Source organism: Hemiscyllium ocellatum, chromosome 20 (genome assembly GCF_020745735.1).
Source record: "Hemiscyllium ocellatum isolate sHemOce1 chromosome 20, sHemOce1.pat.X.cur, whole genome shotgun sequence".
NCBI lineage: Eukaryota > Metazoa > Chordata > Chondrichthyes > Orectolobiformes > Hemiscylliidae > Hemiscyllium > Hemiscyllium ocellatum.
This window is the reverse complement of record NC_083420.1, coordinates 49,266,196-49,278,848: the sequence shown is the minus strand read 5'-3', so window position 1 is coordinate 49,278,848 and position 12,653 is coordinate 49,266,196. Positions and strand designations below refer to the sequence as shown.

Below are 12,653 nucleotides of genomic sequence, written 5' to 3'. Positions count from 1 at the left end.
GATGAGTGGAAATAAGACATAGGAGTGGAAGTAAGGCCATTTGGCCCATTGAGTCCACTCCGCCATTCAATAATGGCTGATGGGCATTTCAACTCCACAGTCCCCAATTGTCCCCAATCTTCACTGATTGTGGCCTGTGAGTCAGGAAACTGAGGATCCAGTTGCATAGAGTGGGGCTTAGTTTGAGATCACTAAGTTTAGTAATCAGTCTCAAGGGAATAATAGTGTTAAAGGCTAAATTGTAGTCAATGAGTAGGATTCTTATGTAGCTGTTTTTGGTGTCAAGAGCTTCTAGGGAGGAGTGAAGGTCAAATGATATGGCATCTGACGTAGATCTGTTGGTCTGATAGGCAAATTGGAGTGGGTCACGAGTAGTGGGGAGGCTGAAGTTGATTAATGCCATGACCAGCTTTTCAAAGCACTTCAAGACCACCGAAGTTAGGGCCACTGGGCGGTAGTCATTGAGAGATGCTGCATGAGCCTTCTTAGGCAGAGGGATGATGTTGGCCCTCTTGAATTAGGCAGGGACTGTGGCCTGCTGCAGGGAGAGATTGAAGATGTCCGAGAAGACTTTTGACAGTTGATCTGCACTTGCTCTGAGTGCACGGCTTGGTACTCTGTCAGTTCGCATCATTTCCTTGGACTCACATGAAGGAAAACAGATCTGACCTCTGATGCAGTGACTTTTGGGATAGGTTCGTCAGGATTTGTTGGAATACTTTCCATTGTCTCACCTGTAATTGAAGTTCCCAGCTTTATTTCCAAATTTCTTCAAGTAAAAATGTGTAGCATTTTAGCCCAACTGTTAAATGATACTGGGTATTTAGGCTTAATCTGGGTTCTCCAAATGTCACAGAGTCATTGAGTCCTACTAAAAGCGATCCACTAACTTAGTCAGTCATCCTCTCGCAATATTTAGCTTGTTCTCTTCAAGAAACTCACCTATCTCATCCCACAAAACGTTCTCTCAACTATCGTTGAAAGATGAGTTGCTATTTCCAATCCTTTGGTGTTATTTGGAAATACAGGAATTCCGGAAAATATTTTCAGAAGGGCTTCGGTAATTTCCTGAGCATTATATTATGGGAAAATAATTGGTCTGTCCAAACGTTGTGAAGTTTGGGGCAGCACAGTGGCTCAGTGGTTAGCACTGCTGCCTCACAGCGCCAGGTACCTGGGTTCAATTCTGCCCTTGGATGACTTCTCCCTGCATCTGTGTGAGTTTCCTCCCACAATCCAAAGATGTGCAGGTTAGGTAGATCGGCCATGCTAAATTCTCCATAGTGTCCAGGCTAGATGGGTTAGCCATAGGAAATGCAGAGTTATAGAGATAGGGTAGGGTGCTCTTTGGAAGGTAGGTGTGGACTTGATAGGCCAAATGTGTGTCCACACTGTAATGATGCTATGATTTGAAGTTATGCATGCGCACTGTGAGCTGGTTTGATTGTGACTGACTGCTGTGTGTGTATCTATCAATCTCTGTCATGGAATCTTGTTACTCCCAACCCTCATTCTTTCCCTTTAAAATCCACAACATTTTAAAAGCTGGTATTTTCGATAGTAAGATGATACCTCATTCTGGAAGCTGGCAAATAATTCCTTGATTCGCCAATGCACAATGAAGCAGCCCTATCTTTTTCAGATTATGGATGAACTTTCAAATAGATAGATAGATCAAATAGAATCTTGGCTCCCATCAGTCTCAACACTGAATACAAGTAGCTTCAAAGAAATTCCACTGCAATGAATCCAGCCAACATAAAGATTATTAAATAAGAACAATATTTCTCCAATCAAACATACTCAGTTCAAGATGCCTTTATGTAATCTGACACACACTAAGTGTCCTCTTCAGGCCCTTGGTGTTATGTTCTCCAGTATCTGTCAGTCTGCCTGTAGGTTCTTGGTGAGAAGTTCTGTTCTGAGTATTGTCAGACATCTACTCAGAAAATACATCTAATGAGAAAATAACAGGTGCACTCCAACAGGGTGTTTTCTTAAAAGGCAATCAAACATTAATACTGAGGGTTGATTCTTAAAGGGGCCAGAACAAAGTGGGCTCTGGTAAGATGTGTGTTAGAATCACACAAGGTGTCCACTGTGGCCTATCTTTGATGCATCTGCTGGTCTGTGAGCCCCATTTCTTACCAGGCAGTGGTAAGTTACAGCTTGGCACATGCCTTATCAAGGGCGCAAATTGTCTCTTTAATATTCTGCTTCTTACCTACTGTGCTTAACAAACTAGATGTTGAGGAGTCTCGACATGGCTGTCAGGGAAGGTACCTGGCGACTTCAGCTTGCCATTTGCTTCAAAGGATCTCCACACTGAACAGCAGGGCATTAGTATTTCAGGGCATGCTCCATAGGTGCCAGACATTGGCATCTGACAAGTGCCAGCCTCTAAGAACCCTCATGGCACTTGCCCAACCCACCGACAGCGCAGCTTCTGTACTTCAGTGTTGGGCAGCACCATTGTAATTGCAGCGAGGACACTGTGCTGAGGGACACACACCCAGCTCATGCACTGCACCAGGCTGCCTCTCTGCGCTCACCACTCACACTCACAGTATCCCTGCCCTGCGTTGCCTGGCGTTTTTGTGCGTTGCCCACTCAGCCTGAGATTAAATCTCACAGTGCTGCTGTATTGCTCTGCCAGGAAGCGTTTTGGTGATTGTCAGCACTCCTCAGTTGAGTCAGATAGCTTTTCCTCCTGACATAGTCAATCAAAGACAGCATCTGGTACCAGCCCAGGGGCTTTGACACAATCAGTTAGCTGCTCAGGGTGGGTCAGATTCAGAATCAGTGACAGCCTGACCCATCTTGACTCTCTCTGCCCTATTGTGGACTGTTTTCCTCTTGGACTGAGAAAGGGGCAGATATTACGGGAGGTGAAAATGGGTGTCACAGCTACTCCTGTTGGTGCAGGTGGGCAGGGTGTCCCCAGCGAGTGTAGGCAGCATGGAGACTATGCAGGGTTAGTGCTGTCAGGAGTTGGCTTTCGGTGTGAGTGAGTGACTGCTGAAGCTGTTGTATGTCATAGTGAATGTAGAAGAGCATGAGCCTTGGGGGGAGGTGGGTCCAGTATCAGAGTTAGTGCGAGTTAACAGAGAGAAGGTGGTGGCACTGACACTGGCAGAGGGGGGAAGATTGCTGGCCTAATTCCTACAGTGCTGGGCATCCTCCAGATGGTTCACTCCTGCAGCTGACTTGAAAATGGCAGGAGCAGGTGCCCTAGTGGTTGACCTAGTGGCACATAGGGTCATAATTCACAGAGATGAACAGCACGGAAACAGACCCTTGGGTCCAACTCCTCCATGCCAACCAGATATCCTAACTTAATCTAGTCCCATTTGCCAGCACTTGGCCCATATCCGTCCAAACCTTTCCTATTCATATACCCATCCAGATGCCTTTTAAATGTTCTAATTGTACCAGCCTCCACCACTTCCTCTGGCAACTCATTTCATACACGCACCTTAGGGTGAAAAAGTTGCCCCTTATGTCCCTTTTAAATCTTTCTCCTCTCACCCTAAACCTGTGCCCTCTAGTTCTGGACTCCCCCACCCCAAGGAAAATACCTTACCCTCCACTCCAAGGTCACTTTGTTCAGCAACACTTCCCTAGGACCTTACCATTATGTATATAAGTCCTGCTAAGATTTGCTCTCCCAAAATGCAGCATCTCACCTTTATATAAATTAAACTCCATCTGCCACTCCTCAGCCCATTGGCCCATCTGATCAAGGTCCCATTGTATTTTGAGGTAACCTTCTTCGCTGGCTACTATACCTCCAATTTTGGTGTCATCTGTAAACTTACTAACTACAACTCCTGTGTTCACATCCAAATCATTTACATAAATGACAAAAAGTAGCAGACCCAACACTGATGCTTGTGGCACACCACTGGTCACAGGCCTCCAGTCTGAAAAGCAACCCTCCAACACTACCCTCTGTCTTCTACCTTTGAGCCAGTTTGGTATCCAGATGGCTAGTAGTCCATGTATTGCATGAGATCTAACCTTGCTAAACAGTCTCCCAGGAGGAACCTTGTCAAATGCCTTACTGAAGTCCATATAGATCACATTCAACTCTCTGCCCTCATCAATGCTCTTTCAAAAAACTCAGTCAAGTTTGTGAGACATAATTTCGCACGCACAAAGCCATGTTGTCTACCTCTAATGAGTCCTCTGTGCAATTATTTCTGGTTGACAGTTGGAACTTGAGTGTATCTACAAAAGATACATCTAGTGTCCTTTTATCCCAATCATCTATTCTAAATATTTAATACTCTGCAATATTCAAATCCCAGTTCTGATTTTGCTGGAAAGCCATATTTCAGGAACACTTAAAGTGTTTTGTTCCTTCCACCTACCTCCAGTTTTCTTGTTATTTTTATGGACACCAATCATTATGTATTGCTGGACACACACTTTCATATTTCTTTTTGCCAACATTTCCTTTCACTTTATTTTTAACCACTTATTTACACTCCAGTTCTATGATTCCATTTACTCCCTGGCCGTGTACTCACTGAAACATTTTAAGCTCTGACACAATATATATCATGCATATTTCCTCTATAATAATTATGAAGCCATTGAAATGATCATTGCACATTTAGTGATGATTCAGCCAACTGTCCTGAGTTTACATATAATGATATTTACATATAATTTATCTCCCTCTCTCTCTAGTGCAGCAGCCTGTCCAGGCTTTGCCAGGTCCAGTTGGAAGTATTCCTGGAGACTTCAGTCCATGACCACCAACCCCTAACCGCGCCAAACTGTCCAACACAGTCTTCTGGAGATAGTGAGGACTGCAGATGCTGGACAGTCAGAGTTGATAAAATGTGGAGCTGGAAGCAGCACAGTAGGTCAAGCAGCATCAGAGGAGCAGGGGAGTTGATGCTTCCTATCGGGACCTTTCACCAGGACTTTCTTCAAACACAGTCGTTTGCTTCTTTCTAGCACCTTTTATGACACTTAAACACAAATAAAGTAAAATTAAGCACGTTTTGTTTTGTAATGATCTGGTGCTGAGCTTCGTAATTTGCTCACATCAGTATCCAGGACATTAATCTATCCTCTCAGGGCGATTCCAGCAACAGCCTGGACGTTAGGCAGTCCTGTTACTGACATTTTTACCAAGCGAGTTGAAGATCTTCTTTAGGAAGCAGAATCTTTCTGTTGTGATGCCCAGACGCTGGGTGCAGCCGTCAGAAACAGCCTGCTTGACATTTCTTCCGCGAAGTTTTGTGATTGTGGTTGCTGAAGAGAAGCCAAATTTCCACAGGGGCTCCCTAATCTCCTGTCAGAACATCCAAAAGAAGGATAGGAAAGCTACGGATAACTGACGGACAACTGGGAGACTTGCCAAGGAATTACTTCACCACCAGCATGAACCCACTAGACAATCAGTGAAGGCCCCATAAAGACAGGCCCTTGTATGAGCTGACTCCAGTCAGAGGAGAGATGAAGTGGAATGAAGGTTTTTATCTCTGGAGTTTACAAGCACGAGAGGTGATTTCATTGCAATCTGTGAAATTTCTAGGGGGCTTGACAGGCTTGTCTAAAACTAGGGTCTCAGGGTAAGGGGTCAACATTTCAGACTGAGAGAAGGCAATATTTTCTTCACTCAGCTGGTTAACTGCCGACTGTGAAGTATATTCAGATTGTAGAGATTTGGGAGTTAAAGGTCTGTGGGCAGGTTGAGAAAGTAGAATTAAGATAGAAGATCATTCATAGTCGTATTGAAAAGTGGAGCAGTCTTGAGGGCAGTGTGTTTTTCTCCTCCTATTTCTTAAGTTCTTCTGTTCCATTTAACTGTAATTACTGTGCAAATACTGATATAATTTGTGATGCATTTAATTTACTGCCAGCTGTGAGATGAAGCAGCCAACTGAATCTAATCACGTGATTAAACAGTTTAGCTTCAGGAAATGATCAGCTCGCCCTTTGGTTATATGTCTTGCTTGATTTCTCTTAGTGAAAAAATACTCAAAAAATCATAAAATTTCAACCTGGGATAAACAATGTTTTATTATCTGAAAAAGTAAGAAGAAAGAAGCAATTCTGGTTTTAATAACCGAGATACAGAAGGTTGAATTTATTTTTATTCACTTACAGGTTGTGAGCATCGCTGGCTAGCAAGCATTTGTCCATCCTTAGTTGCCCTGAGGTACTCCTACAGAGATGTCCTGGAGCTGAGATGACTGACCTTCAACAACCATGGGCATCTTTTTATGTGCTGAGTATAACTCCAACCAGCAGAGAAATTTCCCCCAATTCCCATTGAGTGCAATTGAAAGACAGTTGTTGTAAGTGGTTTGTCCCCATGTGTTCAGTAGGTGATGGAGAGTCCTGAGCCAATTGTTTAGAGGTAGCCAATCCCTTGTCAGCCATTAGACAGCCTCTGGTCCATTGTGGTACTCGAAAGCCTGGGGAATGACAGATTAACCCAAGATCATAGTTGCTGCCAAGATCTTGGACATCACTGATATATTGGCATACATGAACTGCCCATTGACAGTGAAATTAAAATTATGATACAACACCTCATTAGCACATAGGCAGTCTGACTTATTTATATTTTCATCCTGCCCTACTTGGAAAATGGTGGCCTGGCAAAATCTTGTCAGTGAGAAGATAAGTGAAAACCCCTCCCCTCAGTCCAGTGACCAACTCCTTTTTCTCTAGGCACCTCAAACATTATTCACTCATGGGATTTATTGCCCATCCCCAGCTGCCCATGAGAAGATGGTGGTGAACTGCCTTCTTGAACCCCGATGAGAAGGTACTGGAGTTGGACTGGGGTTGACAAAGTTAAACATAAGACACACCTGTTGGGTCATAACCTGGTGTTGTGTGATTTTTAACTTCTTGACCCACTGCAGACAGACCCACAATGCCATGGGGAAGGAAATACCAGAATTTTGACGCAGTGACACTGAAGAATATATTTCCAAGTCAGGATGATGAGCGATTTAGAGTGGAACTTGCAGGTGGTGGTGTAACCATTTATCTGCCGTCTTTCTCCTTCCAGATGGAAGCAGTCACAGGTTTGGAAAGTGCCATTGAAGGACCTTTGGTGAATTTCTGCAGTAGATCTTATAACATATACACACAGCTGCTACTGAGCAGTTGGAGCTGCACTCATCTGGGCAAGTGGGTAGTATTCTATCACACCCCCTCTGAAAATCTGAGGTTCATAAGGCCTTTTGTTCAGAATCTATCACTTTCACTGCTATGGCAGGCTTTCTGGGACAGGGTAAGATACCTCTCGGGTTCAATGTCAAGAGGCAGCCACACTCATTTCAAAATCCAATGCATCACGAAATCCTCTCCAGGAATTTGTCCAGTCACTTGGCTAGAAAAAAAGTGTGAGACCAAAATCACCTCACCTGCAAATTCCACTTGGCCTGACCCTTCAATCAATGCTATTGAGGGGCGAAGATGGTAGGGGTGAGATGGGGTGTTGTTCAGTTATTGCAGGGCATCAGGGAGATCAATGTTTGTGCAGCAAGATTAGGAAAATTTGCTAGTTGGATCTGCACACTCTAAACTGCAGAAGTATGTCACATGAGTTGTGGCCCACCACTGCTCGATGATTTTTCCTGTGTGTGTACAATACACCTATTATTGAGGCCTTACATCGGGTGTGCCATATAGGCTGCACCAGGACTGGCTATTTTCGGTCCTCTGGCAATGGTCTGGAACTGAAATCTTTCTTTAAGAGGAGAAAGCTGACAGTAATGGAAGACCCCATGGATTTACAAGAAGAGCTGGGAAATGAGGAAGCAAGAGGCATGCCCCCGAGATCAAATTTTAGCCTGTGTGGAATTTATTTTTCTCTTTTGTTAGAATATAAGGAATTATCAGGAGGTCACACTGTCAATTAATGTGATAGTTGCCAAAGCAAAGGCTCAGACTAGGCAAGTTGGACAGAACTAGCTCCCACAAAATATTTAGATTTTATTGTCAAGTATGAGGTATAAGAATATTCTGGTGCGGCCGCACTGGGAGTATTGCATACAGTTTTGGTCACCATATTATAGGAAGGATGTGGAAATGTTCGAATGGGGTTAGGGAAGATTTACTAGGATGTTGCCTTGTATTGAAGAGAGGTCTTATGAAGAAAGGCTGAGGGACTTGAGGCTGTTTTCATTAGAGAGAAGAAGGTTGCGAAGTAACTTAATTGAGACATTTGAGATGATCAGAGGGTTAGATAGGATGGGCAGTGAGGGCCTTTTTCCTCAGATGGTGATGGCTAGCATGAGGGGACATAGCTTTAAATTGAAGAGTGATAGATATAGTACAGATGTCAGAGATAAATTCTTTACTCAGAGAGTACGAGAGGCATGGATCGCACTGCCTGCAACAGACTCACCAACTTTAAGGGCATTTAAATGGTCATTGGATAGGCACATGAACGAGAATAGAATAATGTAGATTAGATGGACTTCAGATTGATTTCATAGGTGAGTGCAACATCAAGGGCCGAAGGCCTGTATTGCGCTGTAATGTTCTATGTTCTGTGTCCTGTGTAATACAGTGAAAAATGTACAATATCGCTACACATCTGAGGAACAAAGTTTAGGTACAGAAGCTTAGTTACAGAAATGGAAAAATAAAGAAATAAGTTAAAACAATTCAGCAATACAGTCTTCTTAGTATAAAAATGGAAAAATAAAAAAGTCAAACATTGCAGTTCTTTCTTAAGCCCTGGGCCCACAAATGCTCTAAGCTGTGCTTTCCCAAAGAAGGCTTACTGCCCCTTACACTGGGCTAAGACCTGCCCAGGATCATCAGCCACCCTCACGGCTGACCGCCATCGGGTACACCAGGCTTCACTGCTGCTCACAAGGCATCAGCCCTGGCTGCCATTGTTGCTGTTTCTCGCTGCTACTGCCATCCCAACCGCTGCCACTCTCCGTTCCCGCGTTAGCCGCCTTGTTGATCCAATGCTGCTCTGGACATGCAGAAGGTATGCGAGATCTTGCACTTTGGAAAAAAGAATAAAAGCATAGACTACTTTCTAAATGGTGAGAAAATTCATAAAGCCAAAGTACGAAGGGATCTGGGAGTGCTAGTCGAGGATTCTCTAAAGGTAAACATGCAGGTTGAGTCCGTGATTAAGAAAGCGAATGCAATGTTGTCACTTATCTCAAGAGGGTTGGAATATAAAAGCACCGTTGTGCTACTGAGACTTTATAAAGCTCTGGTTAGGCCCCATTTGGAGTACTGTATCCAGTTTTGGTCCCCACACCTCAGGAAGGACATACTGACACTGGAACATGTCCAGCAGAGATTCACACGGATGATCCCTGGAATGGTTGGTCTAACAAAAGAGGAACGGCTGAGGATCCTGGGATTGTATTCATTGGAGTTTAGAAGATTAAGGGGAGACTTAATAGAAACTTACAAGATAATACATGGCTTGGAAAGGGTGGATGCTAGGAAATTTTTTCCGTTAGGCAAGGAGACTAGGACCCGTGGACACAGCCTTAAAATTAGAGGGAGTCAATTCAAAACAGAAATGCGGAGACATTTCTTCAGCCAGAGAGTGGTGGGCCTGTGGAATTCATTGCCGCAGAGTGCAGTGGAGGCTGGGATGCTAAATGTCTTCAAGGCAGAGATTGATAGATTCTTGATGTCACGAGGAATTAAGGGCTATGGGGAGAATGCGGGTAAGTGGAGTTGAAATGCCCATCAGCCATGATTGAATGGCGGAGTGGACTCGATGGGCCGAATGACCTTACTTCCACTCCTATGTCTTATGGTCTTATGGTCTTAAGGTAAGTCAAGGAAGACAGAAAAAAACTAAAGAGCTAAGAGAAAGAAGGAAGAGAAAAAGCTAAGAAGAAGAAGATTGTAAAGTGGTTGAAACAGATGAGAACTGATCAGGAGCCTTATTCCAGCTGTTTGCCCCTTCAAGACTGATTCCTTCCATCACTGTGGTACACACATCTACAGGATGTAACACAGTGACTCACCAAGGCTCCCCCAACAGCACCTTCCAAACCCTGCAACCTCTCCACCTAGGAGCTGGTGCAGGCAGCAGAATTTCCTGCCCGATCCCCTCCAAGCTGCTCACCACCCAGATTTGGAAATATATTACCACTCCTTCAGTGTAACCGGGTCAAAATCCTGGAACTCCCTCCCTAACGGCACAGTGGATGTGCCTATATCCTTTGGACTGCAGTAGTTTAAGAAGACAACTCACCTCTAATAACTAAAGGACAATTAGGCATGAACAATACCCTGTAAAAGAACAACAAAACAGCAGTTTGCCAACTCATTCCAAACTCATAAAATCCCTTCCACCTAGCTTTGACTTTCTCTGTGGTTAATATCTGTGGATGGCCATTTGTTCTAATGCAATTATCAGAAAAACAGTTGCTGACAAATTCTATTTCAATGTAACTGCAGAGGGCGTCCTATGACACTAGGTCACTGAACAAGAAAATCAGGTATGACTCATTGCTAATCCAAATCCTGCCCCAGTCCCAGAACCCTGACTGTAAAGCAATTAAAAAGACACAGTGTACAGAGTACAAAAACTCTAAAGTTATTCAGAGCCTGTACAAAACATTGCCCCTGCCTTAGCTGGACATTTTTATCCAGTTCTGGGAATCCCACTTTAGTAAACTTGCAGAAAAGATTTACAGGAATGGTTCAAAGGATGAGGAGCTTCAGTTACGTGGATAAATTGGAGAATTTGGGCTTGTTCTCCTTAGAAAAGGAAGATGTAGAGCAGTGTATAAACATTTCTAAGAGTAGAATAAAGAAATTAGAATAAAGACATCACTTGTTAGATGTGGCAAGTGATCATAGAAGCCCTGCAGTGTGGAAGCAGGCCATTCAGCCCATTAAATCTATGCTGACCCTCCCTTCCCTATGACCCTGCATTTACCATGATTAGCCCACCTAACTTAGACATGACTGGACACTATGGAGATTTAGCATGGACAATTCATCTAACCTGCACATCTTTGGACTGTGGGAGGAAGTTGGAGCACCCGGAGAAAATCCCACAGACATGGGGAGAATGTGCAAGCTCCACACAGACAGTCACCTGACGGTGGAATTGAACCCAGGGCCTGTGAGGCAGAAGTGCTAATCACTGAGCTACCGTACCACAATGGGGTGCGATGGTGAAGTTAATACTGGCAGTCCAGAGATGAAGGTGATGTATTGTGGACCAGGGTTCAAGTGGAACTTGCATTTTAATAATCGGGAATTAATGATGACCTGAAATAATTGAGTATAGAAGCAAAGAGGTGCTTCTGCAGGTGTACAGTGCCCTTGTGAGACCACACCTGGAGTACTGTGGAATTGAGTATAGAAGCAAAGAGGTGCTTCTGCAGCTGCACAGGGCCCTGGTGAGACCATATCTGGAGTACTGTGTGCAGTTCTGGTCTCCACATTTGAGGAAAGACATTCTGGCTATTGAGGAAGTGCAGCGTAGGTTCACGAGGTCAATTCCTGGAATGGAGGGATTACCTTACACTGAAAGACTGAACCGACTGGGCTTGTATACCCTTGAGTTTAGAAGACTGAGAGGGGATCTGATTGAGACATGTAAAATTATGAAAGGATTGGACACTCTGGCAGCAGGAAACATGTTTCCGCTGATGGGTGAGTGCCGAACCAGAGGACACAGCTTAAAAATACGGGGTAGACCATTTAGGACAGAGATGAGGAGAAACTTCTTCACCCAGAGAGTGGTGGCTGTGTGGAATGCTCTGCCCCAGAGGGCAGTGGAGGCCCAGTTTCTGGATTCATTTAAGAAAGAATTTAAGTGGGCGGCACGGTGGCACAGTGGTTAGCACTGCTGCCTCACAGCGCCTAAGATCTGGGTTCAATTCCCGACTCAGGCGACTGACTGTGTGGAGTTTGCACGTTCTCCCCGTGTCAGCGTGGGTTTCCTCTGGGTGCTCCAGTTTCCTCCCACAGTCACAAAGATGTGCGGGTCAGGTGAATTGGCCATGCTAAATTGCCCATAGTGTTAGGTAAGGGGTAAATGTAGGGGTATGGGTGGGTTTCGCTTCGGCGGGTCGGTGTGGACTTGTTGGGCCGAAGGGCCTGTTTCCACACTGTAAATCTAATCTAATCTAAAAAAAAGAGTTGGATAGAGCTCTCAAAGATAGTGGAATCAAGGGTTATGGAGATAAGGCAGGAAGCGGATACTGATTAGGAATGAATGGCGGTGCAGGCTCGAAGAGTTGAATGGCCTACTCCTACACCTATTGTCTATTGTCTAATTGCTGTTAAACCTGGTTTACCAGTCGTCCTTCAGGGAAGAATATTTATCTTCCTTACTTGGTCTGACTTATGCTTGACTCCAGACGAGAGCAATGTGGAGTAACTTCTGTAATGGGCCCAGCAATTCAATCAATTGTATCAAATTCTTAAAATTTTCAGTAAAGTAAGAAAACCAGATGGATCACCCAGTTTTGACCAGAATTGATAATGGTAAATTTAGCCTTGTTAACCCTGCACAGATCTCCTCACTAACACCTGGGAGCTGCTGCTAAAATTGGGAGAGCTATCTCACAGACTCACAAAATCGTGCCTTATAGACAACGTCCCAGACACCATCATTGTCCCTGTACATGTCCTATCCCATTGGTAAGAACTACCCCTCAAAGATG

General features: G+C 44.3%; 1 long non-coding RNA gene across 3 annotated transcripts in view; it reads left to right on the top strand.

The window, feature by feature from the left end:
- LOC132825502 (uncharacterized) overlaps positions 1-8,757 on the top strand; it is a 44,744-nt gene extending 35,987 nt beyond the window's left edge. For all 3 annotated transcript variants that reach the window (XR_009645781.1, XR_009645780.1, XR_009645779.1), the window contains exons 2-3: positions 4,696-5,520; positions 6,127-8,757. This is a non-coding gene — a long non-coding RNA (uncharacterized LOC132825502). The remainder of the gene's footprint in view (positions 1-4,695; positions 5,521-6,126) is intronic.
- Positions 8,758-12,653: the final 3,896 nt, after the last annotated feature.